Source organism: Pelodiscus sinensis, chromosome 1, assembly GCF_049634645.1.
Source record: "Pelodiscus sinensis isolate JC-2024 chromosome 1, ASM4963464v1, whole genome shotgun sequence".
In the NCBI taxonomy this organism is placed as follows: Eukaryota; Metazoa; Chordata; order Testudines; family Trionychidae; genus Pelodiscus; species Pelodiscus sinensis.
This window is the reverse complement of record NC_134711.1, coordinates 232,950,640-232,964,913: the sequence shown is the minus strand read 5'-3', so window position 1 is coordinate 232,964,913 and position 14,274 is coordinate 232,950,640. Positions and strand designations below refer to the sequence as shown.

The 14,274-nt window shown below is 38.3% G+C and overlaps 1 long non-coding RNA gene across 1 annotated transcript in view; it reads right to left on the bottom strand.

The window, feature by feature from the left end:
* Window positions 1-3,798: 3,798 nt before the first annotated feature.
* Window positions 3,799-14,274, bottom strand: part of LOC142827045 (uncharacterized) — a 115,644-nt gene continuing 105,168 nt past the window's right edge. Inside the window, exons 2-3 of the long non-coding RNA XR_012901417.1 lie at window positions 10,886-11,092; window positions 3,799-5,043 (exon numbers count right to left, since the gene is read on the bottom strand). This is a non-coding gene — a long non-coding RNA (uncharacterized LOC142827045). The remainder of the gene's footprint in view (window positions 5,044-10,885; window positions 11,093-14,274) is intronic.

Sequence of the window (14,274 nt, the reverse complement as noted above, 5' to 3'; positions counted from 1 at the left end):
AGGCTTTGTTTCCTTACAGGGGCACTTCCTGTAACAGTGTTTTGTGCTATAAAAGAAAAAAAAACATGTTGAACAATCAAAATAAAAAAGCAACAATTCTGGTCAAAGGATTTCATTTAAAATCATACACTTATACAATGATAAATCTGGTCCATACATTTTTCAGTGAGAAAATATCCTTCAGGGAGCTAAGCAGTTCTTGCTTGGTCTTTCAGTAGGACTATTTTTTTAAATTCTTACTCTACCTAAGACTGAGTAAGGGCTACAGGATTTCACACTAAGTGTTTCACTTCAAGAGAGACAGGATTAACCTGGCACAACTACATTCTGAACACAAACCTTTAATTACTGCAGTTTGTAATAGTCATATGTGTGTATTCCCGCTGGGCCTCTGAATAAAGTCTGGAGAAAAACCACAGAGGCAATAGATCTGCTGCTGCAGGATGCTGAATGAAACTAAACCTCGGAACCTTTGGATGTTCTTTCCCCTGTCACTAGTTTCTTCCTGTCCAGTGTTCTATAATTTTCATGTTCGCTAATTCAGAATAGTTTTCAGTGATGTTATTTTCACATATTTTTCTACATCAATGAGAGAGATAAAAATCTACTTCTGACATCAAGCCAGACTATTGAATACAAACAGCTTTTAAACCACTGCTCACTGAAAAGTCAAAACAATCCAGTACATGTAACAGGCTTCATGTGAAGGCCCACACAAGTTTATTCAATGTTTTTCACATTACCTTGTACAGAGGCATGTAGGAATTGATTTATGGTCCCATTTAGGGTGTGTCTAGACTTCAGGTTTTTTTTGGAAAAATGGCCATTTTTCTGAAAAAAACCTCCACGCTGCCATTGTGTTCTTTTGAAAGAAAATTGAAAGAACACAGGGGTTTTTCCGACGTTGGTAAACCTCATTCTATGAAGAAGAACGTCTTTTCCAAAAGAGCCCACTTCCTTCCCACCCCTTCTCTGAGGCCCTGTCCCTCCTCCACTCCTTCTCCGAGGCCTCACCTGCTCACTCCATCCCCCTTCTTTCCCCATCCTCACTCACTTTCACCAGGCTGAGGTAGGAGGTTGGAGTGTAGGCTCTGATCTTGGGCCAAGGGGTATGGAGTGTGGGAGGGGCTCTGGGCTTATCCCAGGGCAGGGGATGCAGTCCAGGATGCAAGCTCTGGGAAAGAGTTTAGGTGCAGAGGGTCCACTTTTTAAACCATGCCTTTTTATCTCTCACTGCTTCTTTTACTTGGTTGTTAAGCCAAAGTGGCACTTTTTTGTTTCTCTTACTGGCTGTGTCTAGACTGGCATGACAGGATCTCTATCAGGCATTCTTAAAACTTACACACCTGAAGAATGAGGAAACAGATTGACAGAACCAGAGAAATACCCAGAACTCAACTACTTCTCGACAAGCAGAACAAGGACAATAATGGAAGAACCTAGTTATCACCTACAGCCCTCATCTTAAACCCTGTCAGAAAATCATTGACAGTCTACAACCTATCTTGGAAAATATTCCTTCACTTTCACAGGCCATGGGAGACAGGCCAATCCTTGCCTATAGACAGCCCCTCAACCTGATGCAAACACTTACCAGCAGCCACACACCACACCTCATATACATTCACCTAGGAGCCTACCCCTGCAACAAACTCCAATGCTAACTATCTACATATCTGTACAAGCAACACCACCACAGTACTTAACCACATAAGCCACCACATCAGGGGCTCATGTAACTGCACATCCTTTAATGTGATCTATGCCATCAAGTGCTAACAATGTTCCTCTGTCATTTATATTGGCCAAACCAGACAGTCTCTGTTGTAAAGAATAAATGTACACAAATCAGATATCAGAAATGGAAATACACATAAACCTGTAGGTGATCATTTTAACCTGTGTGGTCACTCAGGCTATGTCTACACTACAGACTTTTTTCGGAAAAACAGTTGTTTTTCTGAAAAAACTTTGGCAGTGTGGACACTCTTTTTTGGAAGTTTTTTTCCGAAGATCTCTTCCAGAAAAGCTTCTTCTGAAAGAAGCCTGCAGTCTCAATGTAGCCTCAATCATGAATTTAAAAGTAGCCATTCTTCTACAAAGGAATTTTGCCACCCAATTAGAGAGAGAGACCGCAGAACTGGAATTCATCTATAAATTTGACATTGTTACCAGAGGTCTGAATGAAAACATTAACTGGTTAACACACTACAAAGCCAGTTTCCTCTGACTTTAAAATCTTTATTTTCACATCAAAAGCTATGAATGGGACACATCCAGCCCACTTAATTAGCATCATTAACATGGGTCCTATAATTGACAGGTTCTTCTTTCACTGTTATATATATATCTTGGATTCTGTTATTTCCATTCCAACTCATCTGATGAAATGGGTCTTACCTATGTAAGATCATGATACTATATATTTTGTTCATCTCTAAGGTGCCACAGGACTACTCATAATTTTTAAAGTTACAGACTAACATGGCTTCCCCTCTGAGGTTATTAAGAGAAAGCTGAAAGCCTATAAGAAATGGAAGATGAGAAAGATCAGCAAGGAAACTACCTCTTGGAGGTCAGAAGGTATAAGGAAAAAAGTGAAAACTACGAAAAGCCAAGATACATTGCGAAGGAAATTAAAACCCAAAGTAAAAAAGTTCTCTAGCTATAATTAAAAGAAAACAAGGAAAGAAGAAATTGGACGACTATCTACTGAGGATGGGATGAAGATTAAAGATAGTTTGATCCAACACTTACATGAATACTTCCCCATAGTTTTTAACAAAGGAGGTATAGTAATAGAGTGGTTAATAGAAAAGTGGATATGGAAGTAAAAATTACAAAACCTGAGATGAAAGTCAAATCCAAACACCTTAATGAGATTATATTGGTGGCCCTATATAATCTCCATCCAAGAATACTAAAGGACATACCACATAAAACTATAAGCCCTACAGCAAGGATTTTTAATAAATCTGTAAACTTGGGAGTCATAACCTATGGCTGAAAAATTATGAATGAAATACTTATTTTTAAGGAAGGGGAAAATAGCTAGGAAACCACAGCCCTGTTAGTTTGATGTCAATTGTATGGAAGGTCTTGGAACATATTTTGAAAGAGAAAGTAGTTAAGAACTGAGATAAAGTACGCCATTATTTTACAAAATGTTGATTTTGCCAGACTAACCCGAGCTCTTTCTTTGGTATTTTTAGACAAAGAAGTGTAGAAGATCTGATCTTCCTGGATATCAGCAAAGCATTTCATACAGTTCCACATGAGAAAATATTAAATTGGAGAAAATGGGGATTACTATGGGTATGTCTACACTACCCTCCTAATTCGAAATAGGAGGGTAATGTAGGCATACCGCAATTGCAAATGAAGCCCGGGATTTGAATTTCCCGGGCTTCATTTGTATAAAGCTGGCCGGCGCCATTTTTAAATGCCGGCAGTTCGAACCCCGTGCCGCGCGGCTACACGCGGCACGGAGTAGCTAGTTCGGATTAGGCTTCTAATCTGAACTAGCTGTACTCCTCATTCCATTCCATGAGGAGTACAGCTAGTTCGGATTAGAAGCCTAATCCGAACTAGCTACTCCGTGCCGCGTGTAGCCGCGCGGCACGGGGTTCAAACTGCCGGCATTTAAAAATGGCGCCGGCCGGTTTTATGCAAATGAAGCCCGGGAAATTCAAATCCCGGGCTTCATTTGCAATTGCGGTATGCCTACATTACCCTCCTATTTCGAATTAGGAGGGTAGTGTAGACATACCCTATGAGACTTGAAAGGTGGATAAAGAACTGGTTAAGGAGGAGCACCAGGGGGCCAACAGACTTGCCAGGTCCCTGGACAAGGCCGAGGGGGAGAGGGGAGGAGGGGAGGAGGGCATGGCTCTGTGCTCCCAGAAAAGGAAGAGCCTCATACAGATGGGGCGGGGCTGAAAGCAGCTAGTCTTCAACACTACCCGGATCATGCTGGAGAATGCTATGTGGCATTCTGTAGGTGATTTAAACGGCCCAGGGCTCCAGCCACTGCTTTACAAAGTGGCTTTATGATACCATAGCTTTACAAAATGATATTATGATAGTTTCTATTTTATTATCTATTCCTTTTATTGACATTCTATCAGCTTTTTTGATTGCCACTTTACATTGAACAGAGTTTTTCAGACAACTATGCAAGATGATACCAAAATAATTTTTACTGGTAACAGCTAATTTAGGTCCCATCATTTTGCATGTTTAGTTGGATTATGTTTTCCAATGTGTATTACTTTACATTGATCAACATTTTGTTGCCTAGTCACCCACATTTGTGAGATTCCTTTGGAATTATTTGCCATCGTCTTAACTATCTTAAGAAATTTTGTATAGTTTGCAAACATTGACATCTGACTGTCCGTCCCCTTTTCCATATCATATATGACATATGTTGAATAGGGCTGGTCCCAGTACAGATCTTTGATGAGGCCTCACTATTTTCTTCTCTCCACTATGAAAGCTGACCATTTCCCCCTATGCTTTGTTTCCTGACTTTTGATCAATGAATTTCATTCCCTTTGTTGTTCTGAATTTTTCAGACAGAAGTTGAGTTTCACACGTGTTCATTGTATAAAATTATTGGCAACAGTTTTACGTGACAGACAAATTTTAGCCTATGGATTCCTTTTGAGCTGTATTTGCCATATATATTTACTGGCTTGCAGTGTCTAGTCACAAAGATGAAGGTTGTCTTTGGGAGAAGGCAGTTTCCTGGACTAGGGAAATTCCTTAAAAGGTCATAAAAGGATACTGACAGAAGAGAAGAATGACGTGGTCATGAACACAATGGCCTTCATGTCTCTCATCCAAGAGAAAAAAGTCAGTCAACCTCCCAATAAATTACTTCACATCCTTCAAGGGATTCTTCTCCTCTACAGCAAAGCTGAGGACAAAGGAGCAACTTCTGAGGTCTTCTAGGTGGAAGAGCAATGTTTCATGTTCTGCATGTACTAGATCTTTTGGGTTGGTCCCTCGTGGCTACTCCTTTTATGATGGATGTTGCACCTGATAACAAAGAAATGAACTTTCCTCTGTTAAGTGCTCCAGATCAGCAATAAGGTCAAACCACAGATGAGCTCCAAGTGTACTGGTGCCCATGTTAATTATATAAAGGCCTCAGCTCAGCTGCCTTCTGAAGGTTCCAGAGCTCTTGTTCCCCTCCTACCTCTCTGGCTATGTCTAGACTACAAACCTCTTTTGAAAGAGAGCATCTAGACTGCAACCACTTCTTTCGAAAAAGTGACCCGCATTTTCGAAAGAGAGCATCCAGGCAGTGTGGATACTCTCTTTCAAAAAAGCCCTGTTTTCATTCAAGAACACCTTTTTTTGAAAGAGCACTTTCAAAAAAAGGCTTACTTCCTCGTAAAATGAGGCATACCGCGGACAAAAAACTGCTGCGTTCTTTTGATTTAATTTCGAAAGAACTCGGCAGCAGTCTAGACGCAGGGGAAGTTTTTTTGAAAAAAGGCCACTTTTTTCAAAAAAACCCTGTAGTCTAGACACACCCTCTGTGAAATGGGCTCAAATAGATGGTGAGTAGGCCCATTTATTTCCTTATTCAGTTTCCTCTTTCTCCCCTTTCTTTCTTCTTTTTTTCCCTCCAACTATTTTCCTTCTTCACCTCTCTCTATAGTGCTATTCAGCATCTTCTTCACTAACACCACAAATGAAGCTCTAAAATGGCTGTTATAGTATCACTTCTATCCAAGAAAGTATTTTAATTATATTGATTTCTGCTACCAGATGAAAAAGTGTTTTTACGTACTTCTAAACAAATAAAATGTCACTGGCATTACTGTTCACGGAAGTGGACCACAAAAAACAGTATAATATTAAAAATACAGGAGATGAAATTTTACACCTAATTTGTTAAAATATTTGCATTAAAATATGTGTTAGCCACTAAAGCTGTGCAGATTTTTAATTTTTTTGGAAGAGTCTCACAATTTTGAAATGTCCTCCATTCTACAGGGGAAATCAAACAAAAGTTTTAGAAATGTCTCAGAAACTGAAATTCTAGAAATCTCTTAAATCAGGTTGAAAACATTTTTATGTTGACAAAATTGAAATGTCATGTTTTGATTTGGACTTCTTTCATTTCATGTTATATTTTATAATTTGGCAAAAAAATATCTATCAAACCACTATCAAACCACTTTTTTCAGTTTTTTATTTTGAAATCAATTTTCATTAAAGGCAATATGGCTTCACAAAACATTTCACTTTCATGAATCTACATTTTCTGACCATCTTTATGATCCACCTTTCCATGATATGTCTCTCTGTCCTCTTCTAGTGGCCTGACCACAAACATGTTTAGAAATGTTACAGTTGGGTCATTTAGTTCATGCAGTAGAAGCATCCATAGGTCTGGAGTTCCATTCCTGCTTCTAACAACTTACCCAGTTACATCTCTTTACATATTATTTGCTCAGCTGTAGTTCTTAATGTCCTTTAACTTCTGTTAACTATGTAGGCCCAATTATCATTTGCACTGCTTCCATATTGCTCTGGCAGGTAAATATAAATGCTATTCATACCCATTTTAAGGCTTCTTTCCACTACAAGGGCATGTCTACACTACACAGAAGATCAACCCTCCATAGGTTGATCTTCTAGCATCCGATTTAGCGGATCTAGTGTAGACCCTCAAATTGAATGCTAAGGGCAGCCCCCACTGGCATCGGGTATTCCTCTTTCTGCGATGAGTAAGGGAAGCTGACGGGAGCATGCGCTCCCATAGGCCTACCCCAGTGTAGAGGCAATGGTGGCTTGGTTTAAGGTAAGCCGAATCCAGCTATGCATTTTGCATAGCTGGATGGCATATCGTAAGCCGACCTACTTGCTCTACTGTAGACCTAGGCCTAGAGTGGTGTAAAGAAACCCTAGTGCAAATGAGAATTCTACCTTATTGCTTTATCACTTAAATACTGAGGATCATCCCGAAAACTGAGGAATGCTCTTCGATAGCAGCTAAAGCATTTGTCTACAAAATTTAACTTCTTTAGAGTAATTTAAATTGACATTAACTACTCCAAACCTTTACGTTTTGATTAATTTAACATAGCCATGAAATACTTAAAAATCAGGAATTTGAGAGGTAATCCACATGATAAAATGGCAGGAAGGTGAAAATCTTTGTTTTTTCACTCCTAAAGAGCCCTACCAACAAAGAAATGGCTTGTGCAGAAACTAGGAAAAATGCAGAACAAAGTCAATGTACTTAAAAGTGAAGAGATGAAGAGATTAATGGGATACTACAAACAATGCTCCAGTCCACAGCAGGCGTCAGGTGTGCCCCTGCATTTCAATTTTTGTTTTCATTTTTAGAAGTACAAATATCATTGGAGCACTGGCAAAAGTTGAGAACATTTATTTTGGTATGGGCGGGAGTCTGAATATTGTCCTGACCTATGCACAGCTGAAATGGTGACTTAGCTTGGGTAAACTGTGGAATAAGGTTTGTTAAGGATTTGCAAATATAGAAAAAAAGAAAGAATCTGTAATCTGACAGTGATTACCAAATTTCTACAACCTATGATTAAGGCTTGAAAAGAACTTAAATTCACTCTTTTGAGTCTAACAGATGCATCAAAAATGAATAAGGAAACAAGGAAGAAATCACATTTCTGATTGTGAAGTATTCCATAAAAATCATAGGAAAGAGAATTAAAAAACAGCAGAAATAAAGATTTTGATCCAGTTTAGGCCCACACATGGTAATGCATTATTGAACAGTTATTTCTTCCAGTTAATCATTACATGCACTCCTACACTCTTAAAAACAACATGAGGAATACTTCTTGGACAGAGAAGAAAAACTGCACACAATAGATATTTGAGTGAGAAGTACAGAATCAACAAAATAATAGTTCTCCATTCTGTAGAGAAACTATATTTCTTTAAAACTAGGCTATTTCATTAGTAATTTCAGAGCATTAGTATACATTGTGTTATTCTGTATAGTTTCTCGTACAGAGACAATTCAATAAATGAAAATTCTGAATTCTAAGTATTATTATTTTTGTTCAGATTTGCTTTGCGATGCAAGATTCTTTTGATTGCTTCAGCCCTACAAAAATCTCCTGTTGTTTATTGTAAATAACAAGTTGTTTTATTTCTTTAGGTTTGCAACTTTCATTTTCTTCTGTTGCTATAATTTTCATCATTGTTAACATGAACACACTTTAATGCAAAAGTGGTCTTATATTTAACAGTGCTTTCCTCTGATTTGTTGGCTATAGAAATATTTCAGGTGATGTGAAATGGGTGGGAAGCAAGCACAAATCACCCCATCCTCTCACTTTAGGGAATGGAACTAGCTAGGGTGTATTTTTAGTTCCATTTATGATGGGGTGGGAAATGCATGTATGTATAAATTTCTGACTGCCCAATGCTAGATGTATTTGCGTATTAAATTAGAAAGAAAACTATTTTGCAGCACAGCTAACTTTATTTCCATTGAAATATCAATTTGTTCTTATTGTATCATTATGCCATTGTACCTCCACAAAGGAATTCTGTCATTGTACTATAAAGTGTCATAGGAAATGGCACACTTTGTCTTGAGTAGCTGAGACGTATCAGTTTCACATGCTGAACTAAAGCATTAGCATTCTTTAGAATTTCCCCTCTGAGCTGAGATTTCCTACTTGGGTTCAAACTTGGTGGGGGAGAAGAGAAGGCAGTCACACAATGGAAGAACATTGTGTGCTATGGATGCCAAACTTATTCTGGGGAGAGAGACAAATTTCATTTTCAGTTGTCTGTTTGCCAGCTCTTTAAAGAGACCATCATTTATTATACTCAATCCATGTTCAAAGATTTTAAGGCCATTGCATAATCTCATGGGACCTCTTGCATAACACTGTCCATTGGACTTTCCTGAATTAATTCTTACTGCCATTAAATCCTCAATATCCCCCACTGATGACAGTGGATGTTTTGCACATAGCTCAAGAATGGAATATGATTCTTCTACAGTAACTCAAGGTTTAGTTAGTAATTTTATTGTGCATTCATTATAGGAAAATATGATGCAAGACACTTTCAGGATTAGCAATATTTCTACACTTTGTTTATTTGGCTATCTAGCATGTTTATGTATCTGAACAACTGCTTGTGTAAAATTGAGGACAGGAGCATACCGACCTTAAACTGTCATTAGGTTTCAGTCAATGCCCAACTGAAATGTATAAAATCAGTTTATACCTCATTCCGCCTTTGGTTCACAGTGTTGCATGGAGGACTACACTAGTTCCAATTCAAAAGATTTTCTTTTCAACCATAATGGGCTAGAAATTGGGTCTGAAAATGAAAACTTGCATGGTGCATAATCTGAATTAGCTATGGCAGCTGGATTAACTCCAAATTTGACACTTCCAGTCTGTAGGAATCATTCACTCAAACTTTTAAATATAGCACTTTCTGAACGGGGATATAACAGCTGTGTAACAACAATGTAGTGAGAACCTTCTGCTGATGTCAAAAGGAGCAGAATGTGTCCAGCAGCTTACAGTAAAGATTCAGTATTTCGCATGCCTAGATACTAACATCCCATCCCATTTTCCTTGTACTCAATTTCATCCTCTCTTTTGCCCTTTTCCTTATCCTCTGACTCTCCTCTCTTCTGTTCATCTTGCAATGCAAGGATAGTTTAATCTCTCCTATCTTAAAAAACTCCCAAACAACCTTGATTCCACTTACCTTTCCAACTACCACCAGTGTTCCCTGTAAATTGAATAGCATGTGTTTCTATTGATGGTGCACATCCACGTGTGCTATGATGCACATAACAAAATGTATTCTGCACATGAATGGAAAAGGGAACATTGACTACCAACTCATTTCTCCCTTCATATCTAAATTCACTCTATGCATTGTTTACAACTGCTATCTCTTTCTCTTCTCTAATTCCATCTTAAACCCTTTCCAGTCTCACTTCTTCCTTTTGCATTCTACTGAAACCACTCATAGTAATGTCTCTAATGACCTTGTTTTTGACAAATCTCAGACCCAGTCTCCAGCATCAACTATCAATCAGATCCCTAGTTTGAATTAGGGCTGATCTTTGGTAAGCTTATTAGTGTGTGTGTAGCTTCTTGTATTGCTTTTATTATGTTTTCCCTGTAACACTTTTACTGATGTCCTTGATTTCCAAGGGCTGTTTGGTAATTTAACAGGGGCAGTTACACTGTGTACCATCTCTGAGGGGAGACATGAAACTGGCCTGCTTAGCTAGTGTGTCTGATGAGGAATAAACCTAGGGAAGGGAGGGAATTGTTCAGCCTGTGAATATGTCTACACTGCACACTTATTTCAAAATAAACTATTCTGGAATCGTTATTCTGGAATAATTTATTTTGAAATAGCATGTCTACACTGCAGTGAAACCTCAAAATTAGTCCAAGGCAGGCTTCCCTAATGTAGATGTGCTATCTCAATTAAGAGCCCCAGGAGTCACTGGGAAGGAATAACTTAGAATGGCCCTGGTGAAGGTCTGTTTCAAAATAGCAGCAGTGGAGCATTTACACATGCCTTGTTTTGAAATAGCTAATTTGGAATGAGCGTCATTCCTCGTAGAATGAAGTTTACAGATTTCAGAATAAGCTGTCCGTTATTTCAAAATTATTTTGAAATAATGGAATGGCTGTGTAGACACTTGCATTGTTATTTTGAAATAACACTCATCATCTCAAAATAATGGTGCAGTATAGACGCACCATGAGTGACTAAGTCAAAGGGAAGGAGATATGGGGCTCTGCCCAAGAGAGGTGACAGACAGGGAGCTGAAAGTTTACAACAATGCCCTTGCTTGACCATCGAGGGAGAATACAGATGCACTTACCCTGAAATGGAACATTGTGATTGCTGCCCATCATGCTGATCAGCATTGTCTTTGTTTCCTTGGACACCCCCAGTCCATTTGTATTCCTGTTCTCTCTTCTTTTACTTGAATTGAAATCTCTTTGGAGGTCAGTAGCTCTTTGTTCTGTGTTTGTACAGTGGCTTGCATAGTGAAGACCTGGTCTGTGACTAAAACTCCTAGGTGCTACTGGAATAGATATAATAAATCACAATTATGAAATCATTTACGGGAATAAATTAAGCATGCTACAGCCAAGTGAAATGGCAGGATGAATGAAAGAATCAGTGACAGAATATAATTATGCATACTGGAACTTGCCTAGACACCTGGGCTCACAGGTGGCAAAAAAAAAAAAAAAAAAAAAAAGGAGAGTTTTTAATGACCACAAGTTGTCAGGACCTTAGTTTTATGATTCAGCCATCTCCAGCATCTCAGTGGTTCTTCTTACTATCTGGAGCACTGACTCCATAGACTCAGCTGGCAGAGTGATACCTTTGGAATCATCAGCATCGTTTCTAGCAGCAACTGAGTGTCCTTGATTTCCTGGGCTCTAGCATTCTTTTCAGAAAAAGAAAATCTCAGCTAAACAAGCCTTGACTCATACAGAATACAAAGCTCACATTGGTATTGACTTCACTAGTGCACACACAAGGAAATAAAGCAACCGATGGTCTGTCTCCTTGGGAATAGTATCCCAATCCAGTTAGATGTAATCAAACAGTCTTGTCCATATAAAACAGATGCTAATAATAAAATTAATATAAACAATAAACACAATAATAAAAAATAAAATAATATAAATAAAATCCAGTTTAAGTGGCGCAGTGTACAACATTTCCACTTGTATGAAGTCAGAGAAACAAACTTCTCTTTAAAACATATTTGAAATCCTAATGTTGGTTAATCCAACTTCCCCTGTTATACACAAATAAGATGTTATTGCTACCCACATGGCAGGGAGATTTTTATACTGGATCTCCTCTCCTTAATCATGGAAATTGGTACACTTCCCATTTCATTGTCCTCCTCACAGCATGCACATTTGCCTAGAGATACTAAAAGGAAGGGAACAGTAAAACTCCCAACCTTAGGAACGTTCTAGCAGTAAGCTCCATGCTAGAGTGCAGTATTTTAGGAATTAATATACCAATTTCAAGTATCTTTCTCTGTGGACAAAATGCACCTTTAAATAAATCAGCACTGTAAGGTTAGAGCATCTTTCTCAATCATATATAATGAGATCTCTGACTTTATTAAAAATATGAGCATTAAATTCAGCCATGAGATTAAAGCTGCAGTGTTCACTTTATATCCCTCATGATATTTCTCCCCCTCCTGGCTTCTTTTAGTAGCTCATTTTTACCATCCAATCATTCTGGATTTCAATGACTACTTCCTTGTTTTAAATTAACAAGTGAGGCCTCTTCTCAGAGGGCTTCTCACTTCCATCTTTTGAGGAAAGACATTCAGATCAAATCGCACAGCTTGCCCAATGTGAGTAGGTTTCCACTTCAATGCAGTTCCCACAACTTTTGTTTGATTGGATTTGGTGCGGCATGTATTTTTTGTGCTCCACAATTAGGACCAGCTCTCCTAGTACCTCTCATGCTCTTAGTCAGAAAGGACTGAAGGGAAGAAGTTATCACAATACCTTCACAATAGGCCTTTTGTAAATGGAAGGTACCATGTTCACTTCACAGGAGAGTGGAAATACTGTATGCTTTATTACAGCTTGTGAGACTTATTCTGATTTTAAGAACTGTGCTGGTTTTAGTAGCATTGCAGCACCATACACTTGCTCTAAATTTGAGACTTAGACATCAATGTCAGAAAAATAGGGTACTGGATTATCAACTGCATACTGTTAAAGCTTGGCTGAATTTACCTTGTAACTATTATCTTCAAGATCCAATTATACTTGCCCACAAAGCCCTTACAATATTCCAGCTGTTTATTAGAGATGCATCCAACTATTGATCTGCATAAAAATAAAATACAAAATCTACACATAAATAAAACGTGTAACACAGCCATTTACAAAGCCTGTCTTAGAAGCAAAGTCAGGCATCCATATTAGCAGACAATTAAGGGTAGTTAAACAAAAGTGAGATATTTACAGGAATCCAGTCTCCCAGTTCACTTCGAGCCTGATGCAGCTCTACTAAAGTCAATGGCAAAAATTCCCATTGACTCAAATGGTTCAGGAACAGGCTTATAGGAAGGAAGACATGGGCTGTACTCGGCTTGCTTTTTTTGTCACCAGTCTTGCAAATAGAAACAACTTTTATCCATTGTAAAAGTAAATCTAATATTCTCTGCTTCATTACATAAATAAATTCATGCAAGAAATCTGGAGACGAACCTCCATATAACTTACAAGTAAAATGGTGATTTTCATCACAAAAACTTTATAAAAATGGTAAAAAGCAACATGTGAACATGTTTAAAAGACAATATTTTTATGCTACCCAATGTGTGGAAAAAACATTGCCATATGTCATTTGCATATAATACATGGGGAAAATGAATCCATTCGGGTTGCATTTTTCTTCTATCATGGATTTAAGAGCTTCACCGCACCGCATTTCAAATTTCCCAAACCCTGAAAACCAGACAGCTGTAACTGTGCACAGAAGGAAATCTCTTTTCTTTGAGATGGGATTATTTTTCTATGCCAGGTGTCTCAGACTAGGCTTTCTCTTGGCCTAATTGATAACTGGCAGGCTCCTCCTCCACAACCCTTTGACTTTTGTACTTTCTCTTCCTGAGCTACCACTGCCTCAATATTCTACCACATTCACTTATGGTTGACCTGGAGGTCCTGGGTTAAGCTTCCCCACCGCTATTCAGCCTTGGACCTTATTATTGTTCCACTCGTCTGACCTTTGATACACTAAATTCTAACAGGTGATTTGAAAAAAAAAATCACTCACTTCTCTGTGTGGTTTCATGGCTCGTCTTTTACTGCTTTCTGGTGATGTTCTTTTCTCCACTCCAGACCACCAAGTGCTCTGCTTTAGTTTGTCAATTTATAGTGCTGTCATGGTTTCAAATGCTGCAACCATTGTGTAGAATATACTCTCCTGACCTCTGAAGAAACTTTCTGTATTTCAATTGTTAACTCATTAGGGTTTGGAAGAACAGCTGAAAAGAAAATGGCTTTTTTCCCACAATTGCCTCCAATGAACTGCTTGAGAGTTGTAACAATCTGGGATTAAGAGAAATGGAGAGGATGCTGCTAAAAATGAGCTCCAGTTATTTTGCATTTTTGATTTAGGGGAAAACCCAAACCCAAACATTGGCACTTTTTCTTCAGCACTTCTCCAAACTGAGAAAGAATGCACAAGAAAACAAAGGTAAATTAGCGA